Source organism: Octopus sinensis, linkage group LG4, assembly GCF_006345805.1.
Source record: "Octopus sinensis linkage group LG4, ASM634580v1, whole genome shotgun sequence".
Classification (NCBI taxonomy): domain Eukaryota; kingdom Metazoa; phylum Mollusca; class Cephalopoda; order Octopoda; family Octopodidae; genus Octopus; species Octopus sinensis.
Window position 1 is genome coordinate 86,930,198 of NC_043000.1, and position 13,365 is coordinate 86,943,562.

At 38.3% G+C, this 13,365-nt stretch overlaps 1 protein-coding gene and 1 long non-coding RNA gene across 5 annotated transcripts in view; one reads left to right on the forward strand and one right to left on the reverse strand.

Moving 5' to 3' along the window:
* Positions 1-565: 565 nt before the first annotated feature.
* LOC118763034 lies at positions 566-3,390 on the reverse strand. Its single transcript, XR_004998784.1, has 2 exons — positions 950-3,390; positions 566-900 (listed from the first exon to the last, which is right to left on the reverse strand). It is a non-coding gene; the product is annotated as an uncharacterized LOC118763034 (long non-coding RNA).
* An 801-nt stretch (positions 3,391-4,191) lies between these two features.
* The window catches only part of LOC115210308 (transcriptional repressor CTCF), an 89,622-nt gene continuing 80,448 nt past the window's right edge, over positions 4,192-13,365 (forward strand). Inside the window, exon 1 of one of the 4 annotated variants that reach the window (XM_029778832.2) lies at positions 4,192-4,346. The gene's annotated coding sequence lies outside the window, so the exon portion shown is untranslated. Of the gene's footprint in view, positions 4,351-13,365 lie in introns of all 4 variants that reach the window. The other 3 variants (XM_029778833.2, XM_029778834.2, XM_036502231.1) reach the window with 3 other exon arrangements.

The window sequence follows — 13,365 nt, forward strand, 5'->3', positions numbered from 1 at the left end:
ATATTCCCCCATGACCAGATGTGTTTCTTTAAAAGACTGGAAACAAAGAACACTACTTGCATGACTATGACATTTGTTTACAACTATCACATAAATCAAAAGCAAGGAGACAGTAACACACACACATATAAACATATACATATATATGTATACATATGATGGCTTCTATCTATTAAATCTACTTACAAAGCTTTGATTGACCTGGGGCTATAGTAAAAGACACTTGCCCAAGGTGCCATGCAGCCAGATTAAACCTGAAACCATGTAGTGGAGAAGCACTTACAACATAGCCAAGATAGGATTAAGAAACATAAAAACAAAATAAGTCTTTTATACATTATTTAAATGCTAAAGGGACCCAGTATGATAAACAGATGGCATGCTGATTAAAAAAGTATCTCAATTGGAGATTGATAGAGCAGTTGGTGAAAGGATTTTAAAGCATATCCAACATGTGAAAGAGAATTCTTCTAAGAGAACTTCCTGTCCAAACAAGGATGGGGCTGGATATTAAAATAAATAATGCAACTGACATTCAAAAAGTACAGAAGAACAAAAGCCAGAATAAGTTTAAACAATCATTTCTTTATTTTCATATTTGTACAAAGTACTATTAAATATAACTTCCTTAAAAATGCAAATGAGAAAAGTAATTAGATATGCATATTTATCCACATTCTTTTGAAATCGTGCATTATTTCATAGCTTCAAGATTTCAATGATGTAATGTTTAGTTTTAGTAACATTGTAGAGGAGGTGTGGGAGGCTAAATCTGGCTGAAAACAGGTAGAATATTTTGGCCGGATATGGTTGGTTTAAATGCTAAAGGGTTAAATCTTCATCTTGCAATAAAAACTGGCTAAACACTAAAAAATGACATACCTACCTTTGTGCTACAACCTGCACTTTCTTAACACATAGTATCACGGAGACACCTTTGTGAAACAACCTGCACCATCTTCCAAGGTTTGCCAATCAATATAACATTATTATGACTACTTCATTTTCAACCACCAACATAATTCTGTAACCTCCCCACATAATAGAGAAAAACCTTCAAGCTAGTCCACATCCTATTATGCCTCTGCCATTTGGTAGTTCTGGCCATTATTCTTCATCCATATTGTAAAGACAGATTGTTAGTGGCCCTAGACTACCATTCTGAGATATCCCAGTGGTAAATCCCTCAGCTTTTCCATCATGAAGAGAGAAATTTTTTTAGCTGGAATGAAGATGACCTGCTTAACGCTTTTATTACAAGATTTATGTTGAAATACATTGCCTTATGATTTTGAAAACAGTGAAGAATTTAATAAAATATAATTGAAGGTTTTAATTTAGATTATTTTTAAAAACAGGATATTTGTAAAAGAGAACCAGAGGCAATTGAAAGCAGGTTGGTATTAAAAGGGTTAACTCTTTTGATACCAATCCACACTAATTCTAAATAAAAATTGATAAAGTGTACAGAGAACATAGGTGTGGTACAATAAAATAACATTAAGGCCCTGTTGTAAATGAATGATGAAAGAAAGATGATAAAACATTAATGTAAAAATCAATGAAAAATCCTAAATGCATATACAGAACTAACATGTAGTATCAGTAGTGTGGTGGTCAGGTAAAAACATCTGGCCATTGGTGAGGACCACTTCACTTATCAAATAGTGGCAACAATTCTTTTTGTTTCAGATGCAGAAAACATCAAAGAATTCAACCAAGCTACCCACCTCTGGAAACTCCTTTTCTTGTTAGGTACAAAACTTTCAATGTACTTCAATGTTTGTACAATGAACTGTAGGTCTGGAGAAGTTGTAGAAACACAACAAAGATGAACAGATGTGCACCATGAACAAAAAGTAAAATGGAGAGAAAACCTCAGTCAAAATACTTATGAGCAAGGAATACACATACAAATTCTTCTGAGTGAGTAATAGTGCTGGATTGAGTGAGTCTGTGATATTTGTTGGTAGGAAAGAGGAATTGAAGTAATCAGAGCATGTGGTAGAATAATTATGTGTAGACTAGTCATGCAAGTTACCACTACATACGTATCATAATCAAAAGCATTGTTCCTAAGATGTTCCATGCAGACTACTCTGATAAGGAATGACAGCTGATCCAATGTACATGGTATTGGATATGAAAAAAGGAATGAAGTGGGATCAAAGTTCTTAGAGTTCAATGATGCAAATAAACTAACAAATTGCAACACTAACTTCAGGAAATTTGCCAGCCACCAACTAATCAAGTCAGATAAACTTCAAAGGCAGCAGAATACACAACTTGTCATGAATACCTGATCTCTCTTTGGTGAAGAATATACTCCAAAACTTAGACTACTGATTGGCAACCCTAGGGTAAGAGTTAGATGAACTCAAAGAGACAAGACAATTTGGAGAAAGAATGTTTGGAGGCTGAAATATCCCTCAGCCAAAACATAGTTTCAAAATGAACAAAGTGATATGGATATTGAGGAGGTGATTGATTGGAGAATGTTTGTAACATTGTAGAAGAATACAGCAGATAGCCATAAAAGTTAGGAAAGATTAGGAGAGAGAGAGATTCTGTACCAGCCTATAAGTGTGTTATTATTTCAAATGCTTTACAAAATCAGATCTTATAATAATAAACAATCCTTAAAAGCTGTTGTATATCTAAACTGACTGAAACATGGCAACATATCTGAAGAGCTTAAACTTATGGCTTGCTCTCAAACAATACAATAGAACTCTTTATGCCATGTAGTCTGTTTTTTTTTTGTTGTTGAAGAATAGACTCTGGAGTTACATTCCACAGCTAAATCCCGTTTCATTTTCACTTCCTTGAAGCATTTCTCTGAACTACTTTTGGAGAAATTAACCTCACCCTCCATTTTCACTAAGTATTTCCTTGACACTCCTCTAATAGGAGATCGAGTAATGGACCAAGAGGTTAGCAGAACATATTGTGAAGCTGCATTGAAAATACTATCAATAAGTTTAGAATCCACCACAACATTCAAATAAAAGTCTTGTCAACTTTGTTGTGCCATTTGATATGGAATGGACTCTGGTTTTGATGACATACAACATACGACTGTTCTTCTGCAACATACTATTCCGCGTTTATTTCATTTGGTACAAGACTCTAGGCTTGCTTAACACTATTTATATCCCTTTAAATGACTGCACATCAATCTAAGCTGGCCTTCGGAACTACGTAGTAATTTTTTTAGAGGAGTTAAATAAGAATAAGCATTTCACATAACTACTTTATCCACTTCAATCGATTAACAATTTAAACTTAACACAAGAAATATTTTGACAATGTTGTAAGAGTATAACTATTTTAGGATCTTTTCACTATTATCTTTAAATTCTGACCACCAGATCTATAAGATGTAAAAACACAAAAACTTTTGGGAGAATCTATTTGTAGGTGCATATATAAGCACACTTAAGTAATGTGTGGACATTTCGCTCTCACTTCATTACTAGAAAACAAAGGAAGATAACTCTTGCTGGCAATGTCAATATGCACGAGGGAAAACAGAGCAAGTGTTGTGTTAGGATTTAATCAATTTCCTTTGAAATCATAGCAATAATTATTTTGATTCTTTTAAAAAAATGCTGAAGTCCGAGTTTCATGAATGATTTATGCTAATCTCCAACTAAAATGTTAAGCTGCTGGGACAGTTCCCCAGGGTAGTAAACTAGTTTACCGTTATGTGACATTACATTACCGCATGTACAAGTCATTCACGTAGTTTGAGGCGTATTATATCAGACATGTGTTACAGGTACATGACGAAACGCCAGCAGCGGATATAGTCACATGAATCATCTTATTTTTGATAGATAATAACTAAAAATATTTTGCACGAAGCTTGAAAGAAAATGGAAAGCCTTGGTACAATTATACCACAATTAAATGACGAGTAGAATTAACTGGAACCAAAACCAGATTGTGTACTAGTTTAGCTTAATAACAAGGATTTAAGGGCAAGGTAAGATTATAATGTCTAGCAAGTGTAGTGTTTATTTATGTTTAAAGAAACCTTTAAGTGTAACATGCAGGAAATACAATTCAATAACTACTGGAAAGTATTAGAAAATACAAATTGTCAGTTTCTATAATTTGATAAAAATACAGGTTTAAGGTGAATGGGAGATTAGCAGAAAATGGTACATAATGGCGGTTAGCAGCCCGCCTACTTGGGAGTGGAGTGCGCATGCGCCAGAGTTTCTCCTTGACTATCGTTGCCCACAATACTATCATCAGTCCCTCCCCACAGCAGCACATCTCCACACACAGCCACACTAACAGCACACCAACGCCCTCCAGTGAGCACCAAGGAAGACGCAGTAAGTAAGATAATTTCTAAAATAAACAAAACAACCAAACAAAACAATTATGAATAAAATAACAGAATAACGAGGGAGAAAGTTAGTAAAAATAGATATAAATGTATATATAGAAGAACAACAATGATAAATAATAAACTATCGTGTTGATTAATTGGAAGTTAAAAAAAAAATGACCGTTGTTAATTTCGTAAGCTGAAGGATGATCAAATGAAACAACTTAGATTAGCACTAATTATGTCTTATTAGACTTCATATAACGATTAGTAATTCTTCTCAACACAACAGAATCGACATTTATGACATGATAGACGAAACAACAAAATAAAACCCTACTACAGACAGACACATCGATAAAATAACATATTTGTAAAGAATTGAGTCGTAAGATAACAAGGTACTTGAGTGATATATATGTATGTGTGTGTATATATATATCTATATCTATATATATATACATATTGTTGAATAATTGCCATTTACACACAACACACACACTGAACTGGTGTTTCTGGATGTTGACAAAGATGTCATATTTTCGCTGAAACTACTTGGTACGATCGAAGTCTTGGTTTGATGTCGAACCTAAGCTTTTTAGCTTCATATATATATATACATACAAATAAATGAAATTTGTGCTTATTTAACTCTCTTTTTCGTGATTTACATTTTCTGGTAGTACCACATTAGTTATTTCAGAAAATTAATAATAATAACAATAATAATGTCTTCATAAAATAATGTATGTATATACATACACACACAAAAAAAGGTTAAGTTGATTTTGTAATGGTAGTAAGTATGGCGCGAGGCCATTAAAGAAGATGCTTGCGTTTTGCACCAACATGGGCGATTCTGGTGACAATTTCTTGTTGAGCGCTTCTTTGGTCGTTGCTGTGTCTGAGCAGATGGCGCTCGGATGGCAAAGGGGGGGTGTTGTTACTAAGAATGGAGCTGCTACTGCTACTGTTTTTACTACTACTACTGCTGCCGCCTTGGACAGACACCTCTACTCTAAACAATTACACCTTATCATGCTTCCTTCCTCTATTTCTCACCGTTTACTTTCAAATTGAAAATTCCTTATGTCTTAATATTTCGGAAATCCTATCGATTTTTCATTTGTTGATTCTACTTTCACCGTTAGAATTTATCACAGACATCTAAGTACGAACATACTTAGCTACATGGTCATATTTGATTTAAAAAAAAATTCTACATACATAACCTTTGTGTTTATCGTGTGTGTATGTATATATATATATATATATATATATATATATATATATACATACATACATACATACATACATACATATATACATACACGAGGTGGTATCAAAAAGTTCCCGGACTAGTTATATTTAATGAAAAATAACTTATTTACTTAAGTTTTAAGATCATCTACTTCGAGATAGTCACCTTGCGCAGCAATACACCGGTCCTAGCGTTCCTGCCACTTTTGGAATCCGGCCTGGAAGTCGTTTTCCGTAATCGAGTCGAGAACCTGCTGCAGTTCGTTCTGGATCTCTACAACGGTTTTAAAACGGCGACCTTTGAGCTGCACTTTCATCTTGGGGAAGAGATGGAAGTTTGCAGGTACTAAATCTGGTGTATAGGGCAGAATGATGGGTCATCAGCGACATGCCCATCGTCTTCCAGGGACGTTGTTCCACTTTTGAAGCGCCCGCGCTGCTCGAAACATTGTGTACGACCCATTGCCTCTTCGTCGTAATTTTGCCGAAGCATTTTCAATGTCTCTGTAACAGACTTTCCAAATTTAACAAAAAATTTCATGTTGCCTCTTTGTTTCAACTTCTTGTCCATGACGAAATAGCAGACTACAGCATACACGTGATCGCAAAAGCACAAATTTCACAACTTGCGAAGCAAAGATAGCTATATCATTTGGTACATTGCATCATCGAGGTCACTGCTAGCTTTTGGTGCAGACACAATCGTGTGCTGCCATCGGTTGGTGCGCTACAGAGCTAGTCCGGGTACTTTTTGATACCACCTCGTGTGTGTTTATATATATCAACAACCTCCTGACAGGACTGAATTTCTTGCAAAATGATGGAGTAATATTGTTCCATTTTTGTTTTTCAATAATTCCTGGCGTTCATCTTGGTTCTTTAGATTTCTCCTATGCACCCCATCTCCAATAATCTTCCAAACGTTTTCTGTAGGGTTGAGATCAGGACTTCTAGGTGGCCAATCTATGAAATCAACCCCTTTATCAGTCAAAAACTCTTTGACTCTCTTCGCAGTATAACAGGGAGCGTTGTCCTGCATGAAGATAAGAGGTTGAACTGACGAGGATCGGAGATGTGGAAAGGCATGCTGTCTAAGAATCTACTTGTAGATTTCAGCATTGACAGTCCCTTGTAGGTGAATAAATGGACAAGGACCAGCAGCAGGGATCACACCCCATACAATTACACTATCAACTCCATAGCTCACTGTCTTCTTCACACATGCATGAGATAATCTTTTGCCACTTCTTTGTCGGACATACATCCTGCCATCAGAACCAATCATATTAAACTTTGATTCGTCACTAAAATGAACCTATGACCACTGTTCTTCTGTCTAAACGACATGTTCATGAGCAAAATGAAGACAGACTCTTTGATTCTGCTTGGAGATGAGATTTGTTTTTGCTGGTGCCTGAACAAGCAACCCAGAACCTCATCACCTCCAAGAAACTTTTTTGCGCAATACATTGACATTGTGTGTGTGTGTATATATATATATATATATTGCCACACCTTAGTGGTTGCGGGAACCTGTGGAAGAGGTGGACCCGGGAAGACCTGGGATGAAGTGGTGAAGCGCGACCAACGAAATTTGGGCCTCACCGAGGCGATGACTGGTGACCGAGACTTTTGGAAGTGTGCTGTTCTTGAGAAGACCTGGCAAGCCAAATGAGACCATAACCTCGTGGCCTGTGCTAGGGGCGTGGCTGGCCCACTTGTGCATACCTTTCCTTCTTTGGACACTGAACTCTGCTTGCGAGGACCTGTTGAGGCCGGTGAAATTGAAGTCAAATTCGATGACTGGCGTCTGTGCTGGGAGTACTGTCCGAACGTGATCGTTGACAAAGTGGCTTACTGGCTTCCGTGCCGGTGGCACATAAAAGGCACCATTCGAGCGTGATTGTTACCAGTGTTGCCTTACTGGCACGGGAAAAAAAACATTTGAGCAAGGTCGTTGCCAGTACCACCTGACTGGCCCCTGTGCCAGTGTCACGTAAAAGCACCCACTACACTCTCAGACTGGTTGGCGTTAGGAAGGGCATTCAGCTGTAGAAACTCTGCTGGTGCAGCCATCTAGTTCGTCAGTCCTCAGTCAAATCGTCCAATCCATGCTAGCATGGAAAGTGGACGTTAAAACGATGATGATATATATAATATATATACATATATAGTAAAGATTGTTTGCCAACATAACGTGGCAGTTCTGGTTTAGGACTAATGCTGCCGTAATTTAGCTGGAGATGACATCATCTCCAGCTGGATATACGACACCATCTTTGTCCTTATTTTTGAACAAGGGAATCTAGCACCCCCACTCAGCTCAAAACAATATCTGTGTATTGTGATTTCTGGGTTATTTCCCGTCTATCAGCACAGAATAATTGCTCGGCTAGAGGTTAATTATTTATTACAGGCACAAGGCCTAATTACAGAGAGGGCATAGAAAGACATGCGGGAACATAAAACACATGAAGGATGATTGTAAAATGAATATATTTACAATGCAAATGAGCTGGCCATCTTGTTCCCGCTGCAAGATGAAACCATATATTCCTTTACCATTAACTTTTACACAACCTTTAGCCTTGCTCTGTGGTGAAACCGCGACTTCCCTCTTTGCTTTTACCCTACTGTGATAAACATTTTAAACCAATTTTCATACAGTCCTTACTTATTTCTTTTCCTTTTTTTTTTAAGCTAAAAAGAGAACCAAATGTCTATCACAGTGTTCAAAGAAAAACTTTAGGAAACCTGCTCATTTAACTGTATCAAAATCTACCTTATTTTTATCTTTTTTTTCTCTCTAAACAGTTCAAACAATCATTTCTCTCAGTTAGTCTTTACAAAATTATAATGACTTACCACTTCTACCTCTCACACTGTCTTTCAATTTTCCTTCCAAGTTGGGGTGCTCTATCTCACTATAATTTTTCTTTTCGTTTATGCTTTTCATGTTGTTTCTTTTTGTTTCTATTTTCCTGCTGTTTTATGGGTTCTTGTATTTCTGTCTCTAATTCTTTGTGTTCGTGTATTTGTGTTTCTCTGTGTTCGTTTGACTGCAACTCTACGTGTTTCATCTGTGTATCTATGTCCTTAAGTTTCCGTAATTCTGGGTTGTCTTGTTTCTTGTTTGCATGACTCTGTCCTTTTAATTCCTTTACTGGTACTTCCACTGGTAAATTTTCTCATTGTGGGTTGAGTTTCTTCTTCCATTCATTTACACTTCTTTACTTCCACTGTCATCAGTGACTTTCTTCTCTCTCTTTTACTGGGTTTTACCTCCGCCAAATTCCCATCATATTCTGTTTTCTGCTTCTGCTTTTTTTCCCTCCACTGTATCTTCCTGTACACTCTCTTCCACCATTTCTACTGCTGCCCTAGGGCATTTCTTTCACTGCATCCGTAACATTTTGGGGGTCTCCCCTCCAACATTACTTCCAGTTTTTCACCGTTTGGTAATTCCACAGTTTCCACCATTTCGTTGTAATATTCTGGGCTTACTTCAATACCATATCCCCAGCAATTCAATTGTTGAGTTCTGTTTACTATGCAAATGTTCAGGTTTTCACTTCCCTTCTCCAGCTCTGAATTAAAAATTGCGACTATTACCCATTCTGGGTCTATCGATGGTGAGTCTTCCCACCCTGATCCTGACGATTCTTTTGCCCAAACAGTTCAGCACCAATGTCCATTTTTCTCCCAGTACCATTCTGTTGTCGTTCATTTTCGCTTCCTCTTCTGATGCAAAGGTGACTTTTATAGTTGCGTATTTCCTTTCTCTTGTAAAGAAAGTTATTCCTGCACCCATTTGTTCCTTCAATATTTTCTCTATCTCTTCCTGTGGCGCGTGTTCTATTCTCCTATTTTCGTTTGAAAATGTTCTGAATATCACCGTCCTTATTTCCATTTTTCTTTTATCCTCCTCTGGCAGGGTCATTTTTATGTTTGATCCTTCTTTTTCTATCATGCCATAATATTTTACTATCTTCCCCTCATTCCACTCCATCCTCTTCGTCTTCAGCACATGTGGGTCTATGGTATCTTGACCTCCAGTAGCTTCTGCGTAACTCTTCTTTACTTTTATTATTCACTTCCACCTAACGATATTTGCTTTGCACAAAGATTCCGCTTACAATTCTTCAAAAAACAAGAAAAATTGTTCAGTTATCAGTAGCTCTGCAAACTCCCCGTTCGAAATATATAGTTTTCAAAGTGACAAGTAGTCACTGATTTATAAATTTGAAAATTAATCTCACAACATGAGATATTTAGCAACAGTACTTGTAGTAAAGATTGGTTGCCAACATAACATGGCAGTCCTGGTTTAGGACTAACACTGCTGTAATTGAGCTGAGTGGGGGTGCTAGATTCCCTTGTTCGAAAATAAAGACACAAATTGTGTCGTATAGCCAGCTGGAGATGATGTCTCTTGGGGATAAATTACAGCAACATTAGTCTAAACCAGGACTGCAATGTTATGTTGGCAAACAATCTTTACTACAAAGTACTGTTGCTGAATATCTCACGTTGTGAGATTTAAAAGTAGCAATTTCCATATGTATATATGGGTCTGCCTCTTCCACAGGTTCTCTCAACCACTAGGGTGTGGCACTTTTTCACACAACTATCTTCATCCATTCTCGCCACATGCCCATACCAGTGCAAACGTCTCTCTTGCACACCACATCTGATGCTTCTTAGGTCCAGCTTTTCTCTCAAGGTACTTACACTCTGTCGTGTATGAGCACTGACATTACACATCCATCGGAGCATACTGGCTTCATTTCTTGCGAGCTTACGCATATCCTCAGCAGCCACGGCCCGTGTTTCACTGCCATGTAGCATGGCTGTTAGTACACACACGTCATACAGTCTGCCTTTTACTCTGAGCGAGAGGCCTTTTGTCACCAGCAGAGGTAAGAGCTCTCTGAACTTTGCCCAAGCTATTCTTACTCTAGCAGTTACACTTTCAGCACATCCACCCCCGCTGCTGACTTGGTCACCTAGGTAATGGAAGCTATCAACTATTTCTAGTTTTTCTCCCTGGAAAGTGACAGAAGTTGGTCTCAGAGCATTTTCAGTGTTTATTGTTCCTGAGCATCTGCCACATACAAAAACCATCTTTCTAGTTAGCCTTCCTTTGACATTGCTGCACCACTTATGTGTCCATAGCTTACACTTGGTGCATCTTATAGAGTTTCTACCTACACCTTTTCTACAGATTGAGCAGGGCCATCTACCTGAAGGCGTTTGTGATTTGTCTACCTTCCTACTTATTACGACTTTGGTTTTAGCTAGATTGACTCTAAGGCCCTTCGATTCTAATCCTTGCTTCCACACCTGAAACTTCTCCTCCAGTTCTGATTGTGACTCAGCAATTAGAGCAAGGTCATCAGCATAGAGGAGCTCCGAAGGGCATCCTGTCTTGAATTCCTCCGTTATTGCCTGGAGGACTATGATAAATAGGAGGGGACTGAGCCTTGGTGGACCCCTACCTCTACCAGGAATTCTTCACTGTACTTGTTGCCAATCCTCACCTTACTAGCAGTGTCCTTGCACAGCTCTCACTAACCATTCATCTATCCCTAGTTTCCTCATTGACTACCAGATAAGGGATCGGGGGACCCTGTCGAAGGCTTTCTCCATGTCAACAAAAGCCAGGTACAGGGGCTTATCTTTGGCTAGGTATTTCTCCTGCAGCTGCCTTACCAGGAATATAGCATCAGTGGTACTTTTCCCTGGCACGAACCCAAATTGCATCTCATCTAAACTAACTCTCTCTCTAATTAGTTGGGCTATGACCCTCTCCGTAACCTTCATCATCTGATCCAACAGCTTGATACCTCTGTAATTATTTGTATCTAGGGCGTCACCTTTACCTTTGTAGCAGTTGACTATTATGCTGCTACACCAGTCATTGGGTATGACTCCTTCGTGTATCACCTGATTAACTATACGGTGACTAGGCTATAGCCGACACTACCAGATATTTTGAGCATCTCTGCAGTGATTCCTGATGGACCTGGGGCTTTCCCTGTCTTCATGCTTCTAATTGCCTTAACTACCAAGGAACTATCAACTCAGATAGCTGGTCCCTCTGTTGGGTCAACATTCGGCAGACTCTCTTTATCCCATTCATTTTCTTTATTCAGCAACCTTTCATAGTGGCGTTTCCAAACCTCTCTCTTTGCATCCTCATTTAGCGCAAGTGAACCATCTTCCATGTGAACACACTTCTCTCCTACCACATCACAATTCACTCTCACACACTGTCTTGCAACGCGAAACACCTCCAGTCTTTGGTCCTCACGGCGCAGAACATTGGCAAATTTTTTCTTATCTGCTTCCCCTCTGGCTAGATAGACCTGTCTCCTAGCTTTGCTTTTGGCAGTCTGATACAATTCCCTGCTACCACCATTCTTCCAGTGCTTCCAAGTCTGTCTCTTTTCTCTAATAGCCCTACCTACAACACTTTCCACCACCACGTTACCTTGGGACGAGAGGGGACTTTGCACCAGCCACAGATCTGGTCAGTGGCTATAGATATATATATATATGTATATATACACGTATATATAGATATATATACATGTATATATATATATATATATATATATATATATATATATATATATATACATACATACACACACACATATATATACGTATATATATACGTATATGTATATATATATGTATATATATATATATATATATACGTATGTACATATATATATATGTATATATATGTATGTATGTGTGTGTGTGTGTGTGTATATATATATGTATATATGTGTATGTGTGTGTGTATATATATATGTGTATATATGTATGTGTGTGTGTATATATATACTCTTTACTCTTACTTGTTTCAGTCATTTGACTGCGGCCATGCTGGAGCACCGCCTTTAATCGAGCAACTCGACCCCGGGACTTATTCTTTTGTAAGCCCAGTACTTATTCTATCGATCTCTTTTGCCGAACTGCTAAGTAACGGGGACATAAACACACCAGCATCGGTTGGTAAACAATGCTAGGGGGACAAGCACACACACGCATATATATATATATATATATATATATATATATTATATATACACACACACACACATATATACGACGGGCTTCTTTCAGTTTCCGTCTACCAAATCCACTCACAAGGCTTTGGTCGGTAATTACCGCTTGAATAATGGATGACCAATTATAGAACTTACTTAGCGTATCCATTCGTTTAGATCACCAGTGAACTAAACCCCTTATGCCAGCGCCGCCTTGGCTGGCTTCCGTGCCGGTGGCACGTTAAAAGCACCAACCGATCGTGGCCGATGCCAGACTCCCTGGCACCTGTGCCTGTGGCACGTAAAAAGCACCCACTACACTCGCGGAGTGGTTGGCGTTAGGAAGGGCATCCATATGTAGAAACACTGCCAGATCAGACCGGAGCCTGGTGCAGCCCCTGGCTTCCCAGATCCCGGTCGAACCGTCCAACCCGTGCTAGCGCGGAAAACGGACGTTAAACGATGATGATATATAGGCATAACTACAGATTTCTGCCCCACCCCCGAATTTTGGATGATCGTAACTTTCAGAAAAATGGATATTTTTTAATGAAATTTTCTACGAATATGCGTTATATCATGTAGATTCCGAATATACAAAACGTTTAGGGGAAAGTGTTTTAGGAGGTGGTGGGGGATTTCGGAAAAGTATCCGGCTTCCACTTCAGTTCGTCTTATCTTTCAAGAAAAATGAATATTTTT